This window comes from Bacillus rossius (genome assembly GCF_032445375.1).
Source record: "Bacillus rossius redtenbacheri isolate Brsri chromosome 4 unlocalized genomic scaffold, Brsri_v3 Brsri_v3_scf4_2, whole genome shotgun sequence".
In the NCBI taxonomy this organism is placed as follows: domain Eukaryota; kingdom Metazoa; phylum Arthropoda; class Insecta; order Phasmatodea; family Bacillidae; genus Bacillus; species Bacillus rossius.
The window spans coordinates 13,480,271-13,494,464 of NW_026962011.1; positions in this window are offsets into that span (position 1 = coordinate 13,480,271).

Consider the following 14,194-nt stretch of genomic DNA (forward strand, 5'->3'; position numbering starts at 1 on the left):
AACTTCGTTCTCCTTGTTGTCTAGCGAAGCCTTCCTTCTTTTGCGATCGTTAGTGAGCATCCCGCATCCCACATAAAATAATTAATACTAACCTGAAAGAAAAATGTGGCGTCATCTTTTGTTGACAAGTAGAACTATTTACAACAAGTTGCATTGCATAAGATAACTTAACTCTCGCTGAAAAAATATTTAAAATATATATTAAAGTCATGGTTACAATTGGAAAACTGTCAGATTGAATCTAACATTAGTCACAGAAGCTACCATTGATCATTGTTTATCTGCAGCTGAATCGTAAGGAAGCCGCTGTAGATCCTGTAGCAAGGATTTTGTCATGAGAAGGAATACTAGACGTCATGAGAAGAATGATTGTGTTAAAAAACCCACTACGCAAAATTTTAAGCTGTAAGCGGTTTAGCAGGTTGTTAACACGAATTGACAGCTTGAAAAGACTTGGTTAAACATGTAAAGCCAAGCCCACTTACGGCATAGAGGACATCGATTAATCTACTAGACTAAAGAAGAGTGATCTGCATCACGACAATAATTTTCCTTGTCTTGGGAGAGATTATGTTCGTGGCTCTTCCGATCTCGACAAAGAACTTAATTGAAGGATATTCATGATTAATGGAAGAATGAAGAAAATTGAAGAATTCTTTACGTGAAAAGTGAGAATAAATGCAAGCCGAATTCAAGTAAAACTTTCCTACTTTGTTAAAATGATGGACTCCTAAAAAGGAAGCATGAAGTCGATGAAGACACTTCGACATCATCGATATCAAATTCTTACGGTAATCTGGGTAAAGACGACGCCTTCTACGGTGATGCTACATTGACTCTGAGGCTGTTGACAAAAGCATAGACTGTGATTAAGCACCTAAAGCTAACAGGAATGAAGAATGTTGTGGTGTCCTAAGACCGAAACGATGGAAACGATGTGTTATAATAAATAAATCTGATAAAGATTACGATTATGATTGGGACGATTGTCAGTAAAAGTATTTATAATGAACATGCAAGGAAGATGGTGATAGAAGAGACTATTTACACATCATGGAAAGGTCCAAACATATTGGTTGACCGGTTAAGACTTCTACATTGCTCGCTTTGTGGAGGAAACTACTCGTGCATCAAAGAAATGTCCTTCATACTCGAAGAACTAAGGGAAGCAGGCTACATACAATAATGGCTTTTTTTACTTGTATTTGTATAATGTAGAGAAATAAATTAAATATTGAAAGTAAAAATTTTATGTGTCATTTCTTGTATTCTGATTTCTAACTAAGCTAACTGTGTTTCCGCTACTGTGTGTGTTCATTCCGTTTCCTGTGTGTACTGTGTGTTCATTCCGTTTCCTGTGTGTACCGTGTTTTCATTCCGTTTCCTGTGTGTACTGTGTACATTCCGTTTCCTGTTTGTACTGTGTGTTCATTCCGTTTCCTGTGTGTACATTCCGTTTTCCTGTGTGTACTGTGTGTTCATTCCGTATCCTGTGTGTACTGTGCGTTCATTTTTTTCCTGTGTGTACTGTGTGTGCTTTCCGTTTTCCTGTGTACTGAGTGTTTATTCCGTTTCCTGTGTATACTCTGTGTACTGTGTGTTCATTGTCTATATGTCTGACATTGTTCATGATCCGGTCTGCGGTCAGAAGACGCTTGGTATTTTTGTATGGATGGCTTTGTACATAAACATTTTAAAGGTTATTCTAAGTATCAAATTCTTGACTTTAATTATAGATAACATATATAATTAGTTGGTCAGGTATTATATCTTGAGTGTATTGTATAGAGTTAATGATTGATAAACTCCGCGAAAAGTAATGGAAACCAGATAATAAAATTTTATTTAATATTTAGTTACACTTGTCTTTAGTCAATTATCGAAGCAAGGACAGAAAATTATCGAATCAATGCATTAATTGTTTGTAAATTTTTTTGGTGAATTTTGGAATTTTTCAAAATTTCTAGCTAAATAAATACACGATTCCAAGATGGTGCTCAAATTTCAATATGGTGGGCACATCAGTAATTATAAATGATAACTGCACCTTAGCGGGTTCAAATAAAGCTAGCATGATGGTAATACACTCTATAAGATGAGTACACACACAACATTGTGTCTTCCAGCAGACGAAAATAAAGATGTTGGCAATGTTCTCTAGCAGGTGGTAGCTACTGGTAGCATGTACTGAACACAAGATGTCGGATCCATGATGGTCGTCAAGGTCCAAGTCAAATTTCAATGTCAAGGTAAAATTTTAAGGTCAAGGTCAAATTACAAATTCAGGTCGAATTTCAAGTTTAAGGGCAAATTTCAAGGTCACAGTCAAAGTTCAAGGTCAAATTTTAAGGTCAAGGTCAAATTTCAAAATCAAGTTCAATGTTAAAGTTCAAGGTCAAAGATAAATGACTACAGTCGAGGTCAAAGATATGGTAAACAGAAAATTATACTAACATGTCATCAGCACACTCTAGCAGACGAAAACAAGATGGTGGTCTCCAGCGGACGAAGACAAGATGGTGGACATGACGTCATGCCAGCTGACGATATATTACTTGTTAGTGGTGGTGGTAGGTTAGTCTGTAGGTGGCTTCTGTGGAGGAAGGAAATGTAGTTTTTTTTTTATTTTTTGCTCTTACCGGTTTTGAACCAAGGACGGGAATGTATCTAATCAATCAGTATTCTAATAAGTTAATTTTTTGGTTTATTTTGTACTTTCTTCATTAAAATAAAGATAATAATTAAATTTTTTTAAGATGGAGTCCTTAACTATAATTGTTACAAGTGGTGACATAATTCAAAAAGTCGCGTGTGGTGAAAACATTTTTATTACTTTTTATTTTGAATTTTTTAAAGATATTAATAAATTATTGGTTTACTTTCACCGGAAATCGAACTGAGGACCAAACACAATTTTGTAACTAAACATTTGTAGTGTGCAATGTTTTAAATTTATATTGAAATTTTTTTCGGAATTTCTAGCATTGAAATTACGGATTTTCAAGATGGCTGCCGTAACGAAACATGCAACATTAATAGGAACCAATATGGCGGTCGTAACGTAAAGTGTAACGATGAGATCGTACTCAACCGAGATGGCGGGCATAACGAAACATGCAACAATTATATAATCCAAGATGGCGACCATAATGTAAATTGTAACGATGACATCGTACTCAACCAAGATGGTGGGCGGAACGAAACATGCAACATTTATATAATCCAAAATGGCGACCATAATGATAAGTGCAACAGTGGTTATTAGTAATATTTTATTAATTTTTTATTATTGAATTCGATTAATTAATTTTTATATGATTCTTGTCGGACACGACGTCATACTTGATGACGATATATATACATTGACATAAGTGATGGGTGTCAGTCTGCCTGCAGCCACCATGAGGGAAGGATCTGTTGTCATATTTTTTTTTTTGCCCTTTCCATGTTTGAAAGAGTATTTCGAGATTCATGGAGTAAGTGTACATTTAATTTTTTTAAATAATATTTCATTAAAATTTAATTAATTTTTTTTATAAATTTAAATATTTTTCATTAAAAACGGATAGTATATAAAGATTATCAAGATGGCGGTCGCAACGGAAATTGCAACGGTGACGTTATAATCTATGATGACGTCAGAGGCTTATCGGTGTCTGTGGACATTGTGTTCTTTCTAAGGCAAAATGACTTGAGATTTTCGAAATCCTAATTTTCGAATTTTTGAAGGCAAAAACGGGAAATTTTCCCTGAAAACGGGAAATTTTGAGATATTGAGTCATTTTTGAGGAATTTTGATGAATTTTTGAGTCCAGCATGGCTACCGTGACGTCACAATCCAAGATGGTGGTCGGCACCACAAGCACCACAGCCTGAAGCCTGTGCCCGGAGGAACTAATATATACTACTCCAATTATATCTTATTATCACTATTCATGTTTACTCAATGTAGTCCAGGATAGGTTCACTACCATATAGTTTACTGTGGCACGATAATGCGTTCAGTACATCTATCGATATTCCTGAAACATGCGCGGGTGCATGTTGCAACACGTGCGTCCTCCATGTTAATGACTTCGGCACGTGGCTATATCAGTTTCTGCAGGAATGCAATTTCGTTAGTAAATGCGCGCTTTTATTTCATTGCATTTTCAGTGCACACCAATAACTCACCCTCAACCTACCTAAAGAAGCATAACCTCAAAAATGTAGGTGACGCTAACTCTGATCTATGAGGAAATGTCATACGTTGAACATTGAGGCATTTACATGCGATATTTTTTTCTCTACTACTGTTGTTCGGCTAGCCCTGAAAAATAAATAGTAACACTGTGTTTAAAATTATCATAGTGAGGTATTTTTTTTTTAAAAAAAAAGGGAAACATTTGTACCGGTTTTCCTTAAAATAAATACTTTCCGAATATTTTTCACAGTCGGCATTATTTAAAATTTCTACGTAAAATTTCATGTCTTATCTCGTATTATAAGTTTATTTTGAACTTGAAATATTAATTTGATTGTTACTGAGATTAGACGTTTACTCATCACTGGCAAGTACTGATAGACTCGCTCACGTTTTTTTTCTTCTCGATTATGTACCGGAGCAAAATATGTAATAAGTTGAGACACTATGACTTTGTTTTGATTAATCATCATTTTTATTGAAACTGTTACGCCAAGTTACAAATAATATTAACATATGTTTATGCAAAATCAATAGTAAACAAAAATAAAACAGCACTGGAAAGCAGAGCACAGCTTCACAAACATTTTAATATTAAGCTGAAGTTAAAAGGCATAATTTATAACATTAATTAAATTTTTTAATGTAGTGATTCTTATGAAAAAAAACTCCTCTTTTTAAATAACGACAAATGTATCCGTTTATTAATTAATTAACATTAGTTGCAAAAACATAAAATACCGAACTAAATATTTTTTCGAAAAATCGAAAAACATATGGAATGCCATATTACATAATTAAATAATGTTTTAAATTAATTCTTTGCGAATTACTTAATGTGTGGTTGTCAAATCCTTACTAATATTATAAATGCGAAAGAAACTCTGTATGTCTGTCTGTTTGTTACCTTTTCCCGGCTGAACGGCTGAACGGATCGTAATGAAACTTGGCAAGGAGATAGATTTTATCCTGGGGATGGACATAGGCTATCTTTTGTCTAAAAAAAATTAAATATTAAACCTGTTAAAAAAATATATATCTTAATTTTATGTAATGTGTGTCATAGATATACAAACTGTTAGTGTCATTCCTCTATGTCTGCCGAGCAATAGCTTTCAAGCCATTACGTTACGTTTTGCTGTTGTAAGGAATTGAGTAGAGAGTAAGAAAAATTAAAGCTCTGCATCGTAGTAGCTCAATACACCAGTAGATGTCACTGTTAGTTTTTTTTATTAATCGTTACTCTTTTGTCTAAAAAAAATCTTTAAACGAGATAAAAAAATACATCTTAGGGCGCGGTTACACGGGACCCTGAACTACTTCAGGTGAACATGTTTAAGTAAACACGTTTACAAACGCGAAAGTGTACGGTTACACGGTAGTTGCTGAAAAGTGTGTTTAGCTCTAAAACCGATTGTCTACTGACAACGAATGACTGTGTTGTTGTTCTCTATTTTGTAATTGTATCCAGAAAACGCGGGATTTTCTCACTTGTTTATACAGCATTATCAGCAGAAATGGAGTGTGTTTTCATATTGCTCAATATTTTATTTTACAAATCGGGAATTCAAACAACATGCACAGTAAAATTTTTAAACTTATTTATTATTATTTTTGAGCGAGAGTACCTATCTCAGTTTTAAGAAAATTAAGGTCAGAATCAATTAATATATATATAATTATCTGTTGATTTTTTTTTGTTGCATTCGGTAAAATATTACTCGAACTTGTGCCAGAAACACTTTCCATCTTGAATTTCTGCAAAAGACTGTTTATATTCTAAACAGCCAATCAGAGGCTAATGTAGAAGATATGTCTATCTGAACTACTTTGCCAACCTGTTTAAGTTAAATGGGAAATGGCCTCGAACGAAACATGTTCAGACTGTGTGTAACCGCACTCAACAGCTGAACATGTTCACCTGAAGTAGTTCAGACTCCCGTGTAACCGCGCCCTTAATTTTATGTAATTTGTGTCATAGATATACAAACTTATAGTGTAATTCCTCTATGTCTGCCGAGCAATAGCTTTCAAGCCATTATGTTACGTTTTGCTATTGTAAGGAATTAAGTAGAGAGTAAGAAAAATTAAAGCTCTGCATCGTAGTACCTCAATACACCAGTAGATGTCACTGTTAGTTTTTTTATTAATCGTTTTATAGTTTGCACATTCTAACTAATATTATAAAAGCGAGTGTTTGTTTGCTACGGCATGCAATTTTGCATAGAGATAATTTATGGGCTGGAGAGTGACATAGGCTCATATTTATGTACGGTTCCAGTGGAATTTTGTAAATACCTCTAAAAATACGCATTTTTTTTCTATTGTTACATTTTGTTTGGTTTATCGTAAGGCAAATTTATTTATATATGTTTTTTTTTTTAATTTAATTTCTTCTATATATATTTTCTTCCTACCTAGGGCACCCATGATTCTTTTAAATTTCACGTGTATGTTTTCAATGTCATTCGAGTAGTTGGCCCTACAATTGTTTATGTTAAATTGGTCATTATTTATATTTTCTGTTTCATTTTGGAAACATGCGTTTTTTTAGGTATTATTACAAATAAAAAAATTAGTTTCACTAACATTCTTAGGTTTTTATTGTGTGGATAGTTTCAAGTTTAATATAATGTGGGCACATAACATTTTAAACTTATAAATTTCTTTGAAATATATTCATAGGTTGGTAGGGCCTACTAATTTTTTCTATTTGTCAATATTGTTATTTTTTTACTGTACCTACTTATTTGCAATGAGTTTGGTTTAGTGTTTATAATTTATCTGCTGAGCGTCAAGCGTCTCTTAGGGCTGCCTAGACCGAAGACCAGGAATATTTGTCAATTATGTAATATATTGTTGAAAAATTTGAATTTTACTATTTCAGGTGGGTGATTTTTTTTTTATTAATTTGAGTAGTTACGTGTAATTGCTTTCTTCCTTTATTTCATATTAAACATTATGTTTGGTTGAGTGTGAGATAATTTTATTTATGTATGTTTTAATTTCATTTAATTTCTTATATATATTCTTACCTACATACTTCTATTAAATTTCAGGTGGATGTAAACATTGTCATTCGAGTAGTACAAATTTTTTTTGTCAAATTGGTCGTTATTTATACTTTTGGTTTCATTTTGCACTAGGTTATTATTATTATTATTATTATTATTTTTACTTAATTCACTACTTTTTTGTGTGTACATTGTTTGAAGTTCAATATTATGTATGTACGTAAATTCTTAAACATAGAGTTATTTATTAATTTATTTAGAAATTTATTCATAGGTAGGTAATAAGTTTTTTCTATTCGTCAATATTGTTATTATGGTAGATAAGAGTACAGTAAATGCCTACATTCTTATATTCCTTAATATCTCTTTCGATTTGGAGTGTTTCCGAGCCATTCGGGGTCCTCATCATAACCCCCCCCCCCCTCCCACAGAGGTCATAGCACCAAAATTTCGAAGGTTTAAAAATTTTTAAACATCTTTCTCTTTCTTTTTTGAGTGTTTTCGAGCCATTCAGGGTCCTCAAATCCCCCACCCCCTTCTGCGGACAAAGCCCCAAAATTTCGAAAATTTCAGGAATTTCAAATATCTATTCTTTCGATATGGATTGTTCTGAAACATTCGAGGTCCTGAACCTCCAACCCCCCCCCCCCCCCCCCCTTTTTCCAAAAGTGAAAGCCCCAAAATTTCGAAAAATTTGAGGAAATTGTATTAAAATTAAGTCATTACGAACTAAAGTGTCCGGGGCATGGTGGAACGTTTACCCAAAGTCGACTTCCCCATAAAATTTGAGGGAGGGGAGGGGGAAATGCAAAACCACAAAATTTCGAAAAATTTCAAAATTTCCAAAATTTAAAAAACGTTTTTACTATTTGGAATGTTTCCGAGCCATTCGGGGTCCTCAAACTACCCTCCCCCACAAGGGGTCGAATACCCAATAATTCAAAATATTTCCAAAATTTCGAAAATCTATTCCCTTTGATTTGGAGTGTTTACGAGCCATTCGGGGTCCTCAAAATCACCCCTCCACCCCCTCAGAGGTCAAAGCCCCAAAATTTAGAAAATTTCAAAAATTATTCTCTTTCGATTTTTAGTGTTTCCCAGCCATTCAGGGTAATCAAAATCACCCGCCCCCCTCTGGGGATAAAGCCCCAAAATTTCCAAAATTTCAGGAATTTCAAATATTTATTCTTTCGAGATGGAGTGTTCCGAACCATTTGAGGTCCTGAACCTCCACCCCCTCCCCCCTTTTCTAAAAAGTGAAAGCCCCAAAATTTCGAAAAATTGGAGGAAACTGTATTAAAATTAAGTCACTATGAACTAAAGTGTCCGGGGCATGGTGGAACATTTACTCAAAGACGTCTTCTCCGTCAAAATTGTTGGAAAAAGGGGGGGGGGGGGTGGGGGAAGGAAAATGCAAAAACCCAAAATTTCGAAAAATTTCAAATTTTTTTTAAATATATAATTTTTTTTTTTTTATTTGGAGTGTTTCCTAGCCATTCGGGGTTCTCAAACTAACCTCCCCCCACAAGCAGACAAAACCCCAAAATTTCTAAGTTCCAAAAATTTAAAACATCTATTCTCTTTAGATTTTAAGTGCTTCCGAGCCATTCAGGGTCCTCAACATACCCCCTTCTCTAGAGAAAAAGCCCCAAAATTTCGAAAATTTCAGAATTTTCGAATATCTGCTCTGTTTCGAGAGATAAATAGAGATAGAGAGATACATATATATATAGATGTAGATAGAGATAAATATATATATATATATATATATAAATAGAGAGATGGATAGATGATTTGTATATGTGTAACTACTTCAAACATATTACAAAACAAAACTGAATGTGGCATTGCAATGCATGCCGAGCATTAGCTAGATAATGGAATCTTTTCAATATTAGTAATCTATATTTTTCAGCTTTTTTCTATAGTGCTTTATATCGTCTTGATTACATACAGACCACCAATTTCTAGATATATACTGGTAAATAACTATACACTAGCAGAACACCGTCTGTCGGGATCTGAAAGTGATATAAATTATTTTCCACACTTGACATTCAAATTAAGAAGACAATTTCAAACTAGATCTGATTTCGAAAAAGGTCCCCCCTCACCCTGTGTTCAGCCCTGGCAACGCCGGGTACTGCAGCTAGTGTTAAATATATCTTAACTTAAAATATGATACTGATATTTGAGGTACGACGCTAAAAGCGGGTAGTCACTCTTGAAAAGTCAGTAAGTGTTTCAACTTATCATTGAATTGTTTCTTAACTTTTCAGAATAATTTAAGATTTTCTGTTTTTGTGTTTACACATAAGGTGACAAATTTTTGAAAGAGCATTATGTTGTAGAAACAATAAAATACTGATTCTGAGGCAGGTTAATTAAATAATATATATTTCACTTTTATATTTGGTGTATAAAAAGTTGTCAATGTGAATTTTACTTTCTCCTTAATCTAAGATTTCAGTAATAATGTCTAGGGGTATATCAGGTGGTAAATAACTATTTAACTAGGAACTTTACTTCACGTGTGTGTGTAACGTGTACCTAAACAATCATCAGTAGCAACACAGTTATTAACACTCATGAAAACTTTTATTACCATTTTAGCAGACAGCAAAACACTACATTTACAATATGTTACGAATGCAGACCAGACCGCGACGCGCGCCAGGTTCGGAGCTGGCTGGTGGCCCCGCAAGGCCACTGACGTCACAATCTGTCCATTGACGTAAGGAATTCCACGCGTGCCTGGCCGGATTACAAGGGTCGTCGCTACCCCCTCCCCATCCGTCACCCCAGCAACTTCCTGCCTCGGCGCTGGTATCTATCGCTGAACGGTCTTGGGGAATTCCGTGGGCCACCGCGTAAACAAGCAACGGTTCTATTCTTGATGTTTCGGGCGTCAAGTCAGCCCGGGATGACGCAACACGTCATTACCGCTCTCGTCGGTTCGAGAAGGGCGCCCAAGTACTGAAGCAACGAAGTGCGACATCAACGAATAGTGTGAGAAACACCTCTCGAGTAGCGCGACGTGGAGAGAGTGTGACCGAGTGGCGCGAGACTGTGTGTGAGGACAGGCGTGAGGTAAGGGACGAACCACTGTCGAATCTAGCTCCAGTGAGGAGTGTGACCTGTGGAACTTGGCAGACATTGATTGACAGTGATTTGTGATCAGACATTTCCTTACTGTTATATATTAATCTAAATATTACTAATTAATAAATATGTAATAAAACATAGCTATCCCTTACGAACCCAGTTCTACCCACATTATAAATCTTAACAATATAAACACTTTCAGAATCACATACTCTTCAAATCTAACATTATATATTAACCTTACACATAGCACAAAATACACATAAGTAAACTATATTATTTTGCTTGTACAAAAATATTACCAGAACATTTTCGAATAGTGTAAAATAAAAAAGAAATTAATTTTACTAAGTGATAGGTTGGACATGAAATATTCAAAAGTTCTTATTAAAGTTTCATCTCTAACAAAAAATTTACAGAAGAAAATACTATCTCTCAATGAAGTATGTATTTGAAAAACAAGCATTAATCTAATTTTCCAACAGCTATTTTTTTTTTACGTTTCACACGAAACTCTTCTATCCTATAACTCTGAGATTAATTTTAAATAGATTTACTAATGTTTGTCATTTATTTTAACAATAATTAGTTTATGTGGAGAAAATGTTAGTTCAACCGGAAACTACAGAAAAACTTTTAACCGATTACAGATTATTCTTATCATGACGATATCTTATAATTTCACGAACTTAGCTTACCAGATTATGTGCTGACACAAAAAAACCATGTATTGCACTCAATATAGCTGTAATTGATTGTTTTTAAATAAAAACTAAAAATTTTCAAAACAAATATTCTTACACTTGTAGGACTAGAATGAAAAAAAAAGAGTGCTGTAAGCTCCATATACTTATACCTATGCAGTAAAACATTAAATCTTGATTTCCGCTACCAAGCCAGCAAGGCTGGTAGCCTCTACAAGAAAACATTAAAGAATCTTAAACCAAATCCGAATGTTGCATTAATTAAAAAAATTAATAATTTTTTTTTCAAATTATAATGTTTTTCAAAAATGGTATACAAAGTTGAATTATGTCAATCTGGAGGTTTATATAGTAAATTAAACAACAAATCCTAAAACTGAACACGTAGAATTTCAAAAAACAAATATAAAAATTACCTACAATACAAACATATTCATAAACATAGCTGATTTTTTCAGACCAAAAATCTGAAATTGCATAGAGAATATTACTTTAGGGATATTGCTAAACTTCATTAGAGAACAAAGCATTGCAGCCCAAAGAATACAATTTTTCTCAGGATAATGAAGTTTTAAATAAACAGTTCAAATCACAAGTAAATAATATTTAGATGTGTGAGGCAAGCCCTGTACGCCGCTACGCGTACACGCTCAAACACTAAGGATTTATGTTGCTGGAAGTCCTTATGACACCTTGATAGGTCACGTAAGATTAAAACCTACACTTAAGAGTTTTCGAAGGAATACATTTCTGAAGTTAATAGGCGCCTCTTGAGAAAATCCTTCCTCCAACGAAAATGTCCACACAGTTATAAATGATTGTTAATTTAAGTCTTTTCAACGTGAAATAACCAAAAGTAAACATGCTAATGAAAAGAATAAGAGTGTTTGATGTTCTTTTAACAAGATTTCTTGAGGAGTTTGTTAAAATTCTCGGGAATTAAACGGAGATTCTTATCAATTTGCCAAAATACCTGTATCATTTTCAACTAGTACTCTTCGTAAATGTATTGTTATAATTTTATTTTTAACAGTGCAGCAGTATTGACACCACTTGTGCGCAGTGTAAATCCACACTTTTTTCCATTCCTCTGCCCAGAGCCATTCTGCTCTCGCTGTCTCTTTTAGCCCGCTCTTGCGCACCACGGGACTCGCAGCACGGGGCTTCAACACGCGTAGTAATTGGAAAGGAAGTGCGTGGGAGATTTGCTACCAGATGGTGCTTAATTGGCCCAGATGTGAGCTAACGGACGCAATGGGTCCCTTTTTTTTAATATCCTGGTTCCGGTGGGACTCTATTTTTTTTAATAATTATTCTTTTTTTTTTTTGTAACGAAACCCGCCGAAGCGAGCGCCAAGTAAATGGAACTGAAGTCTCACCGGAACAGGGCACACAACCGGGTTTCCGTTTTCAAGCAAAAGTAAAGAGTAATTTTTTTTAGTGTTTAGTATTCTTGCTAAAAGCAGTCCCGGAAAATTTTTAAGGAAAAACGAGGGCGTAAAAAGACACACATCATGCAAAAACGTTATGAGAGTAAAAGGCACTTGATTTTTTTAATATTAAAAATGATATTAATCTGCCAAAAAAATTATTTTACATTTAAAAATATGTATGGATTCATTCTTAAGTTCATTAAGTTTTTTTTTAGTAGGCCCCTATACAGCAATTGTATTTTTTTTTCGAAGTTTAAAGTTGATACCGACAAATTAATAAGCTACTATTTTTCAAGTTTATAATAGAGTTAGTATATTAAGCAGTTATACACAACAAGTAGGTCAACATACCAAAAGAATACTGCCTACCCCAATATCCTTGAAACAATAATAAAGTTAAATTAAAAATTAAACTTGTTTTTGCAAAATTATTAAATTATTTTTATTTGAATATATATTTAAAATAGTTTTTAACATATTTTTGTTGCCACATTTGAATTATATACGTATATACATGTTTCAAGTATTTGGGCATTAAAACTCTGAAGCATATTACTTCTGGTTTGCTTAATGAAAGTTTGTGTAAACAATACAGCCTACGTAGACACGAAAACACCAAAAAAAAAAGCCCTACAACACCCTTGCCAACCATGTCTCGAACATTTTTGGTTCCAATGAAACCCTGCCCAAGTAATATACAAAATTTCACTGACTCACTTTTATAAAATACGATAGTAGAAAAGTTCGTACTTATTTGTATAACTATCGACAGTAGTACTATTATGTTACCAAAATATGAACTGAACATTTACTTATTGATTTTATTTAGGGCCTATGCACATAAAAAAATTTCTAAGGAGAATGCTTATATTAATATACAGTTTTTATAAAACTATTAAGTATACACTATAGTGTCAACATACAAGAAATACATTTCACTTAATTGTGTTCAATGTATGTCACAAGAGATTGTGAAATAGAAAAGCATTCTCAAAAAAACTTATCAGAAATGACTTGAAAAAAAGGTTGCTATATACTTTATAAAACGTGATAGATGAAATAAAAATAAATTCAAAACAGACCAAATAATTGCACAGACGAAGTAAACCAGAAACTGAATTCGGATATTTTTTATTACGTGACCCGAATCGGCGACGCAGTTCTCTGCCTGCTCTGGTTCGTTTCTGTCCTGCAAGAATGGCAACAGAGAGTTGTATTTATTCTTCTGCCAGGAAAGGATTTCTCGTTGACTGTGATTTGTTTTTTCCGTAATAACGAAGCCTGAGCCTATAGTTGTTCGTTGTCTTGTCGCGTCCCCTTCGCGCTCTGCCCTGCTTTTTTTTCTTTTGGACAAGGAACTGGATGATGGTGATTTGTATGTAGTGGGGACCCCTTCGCTGTCCGCTGGTGGAGGGAGAGGAGAAAAGGGTGGCTGTGGAGTTTATTGTTAAGTAAGGGTGTGGGGGTGGAACTCCTCCCAGGCCGTACATCGTGATACAGTTAAGTAAGAAAAATAGAACGTTATTCCGATGCGTGTCCCCCCAATTTTCCTCGTCTGCGACCAGAATACCCCGTACACACCCTTCCCCCACCATTTCCCGATCAACCCCCCCCCCCCCCCGCCCCCACCCTTTCGAACGAGCTACGATTCCTTTGTCTTCGCAGTCTCTTCATTCCTTGTGCTCGTGCCTGCCGTTTCCCTTGCGACAGGGCGGAAAGAAAGTTTGCGGCTGAGTGCACGACTATTGTTTCTGT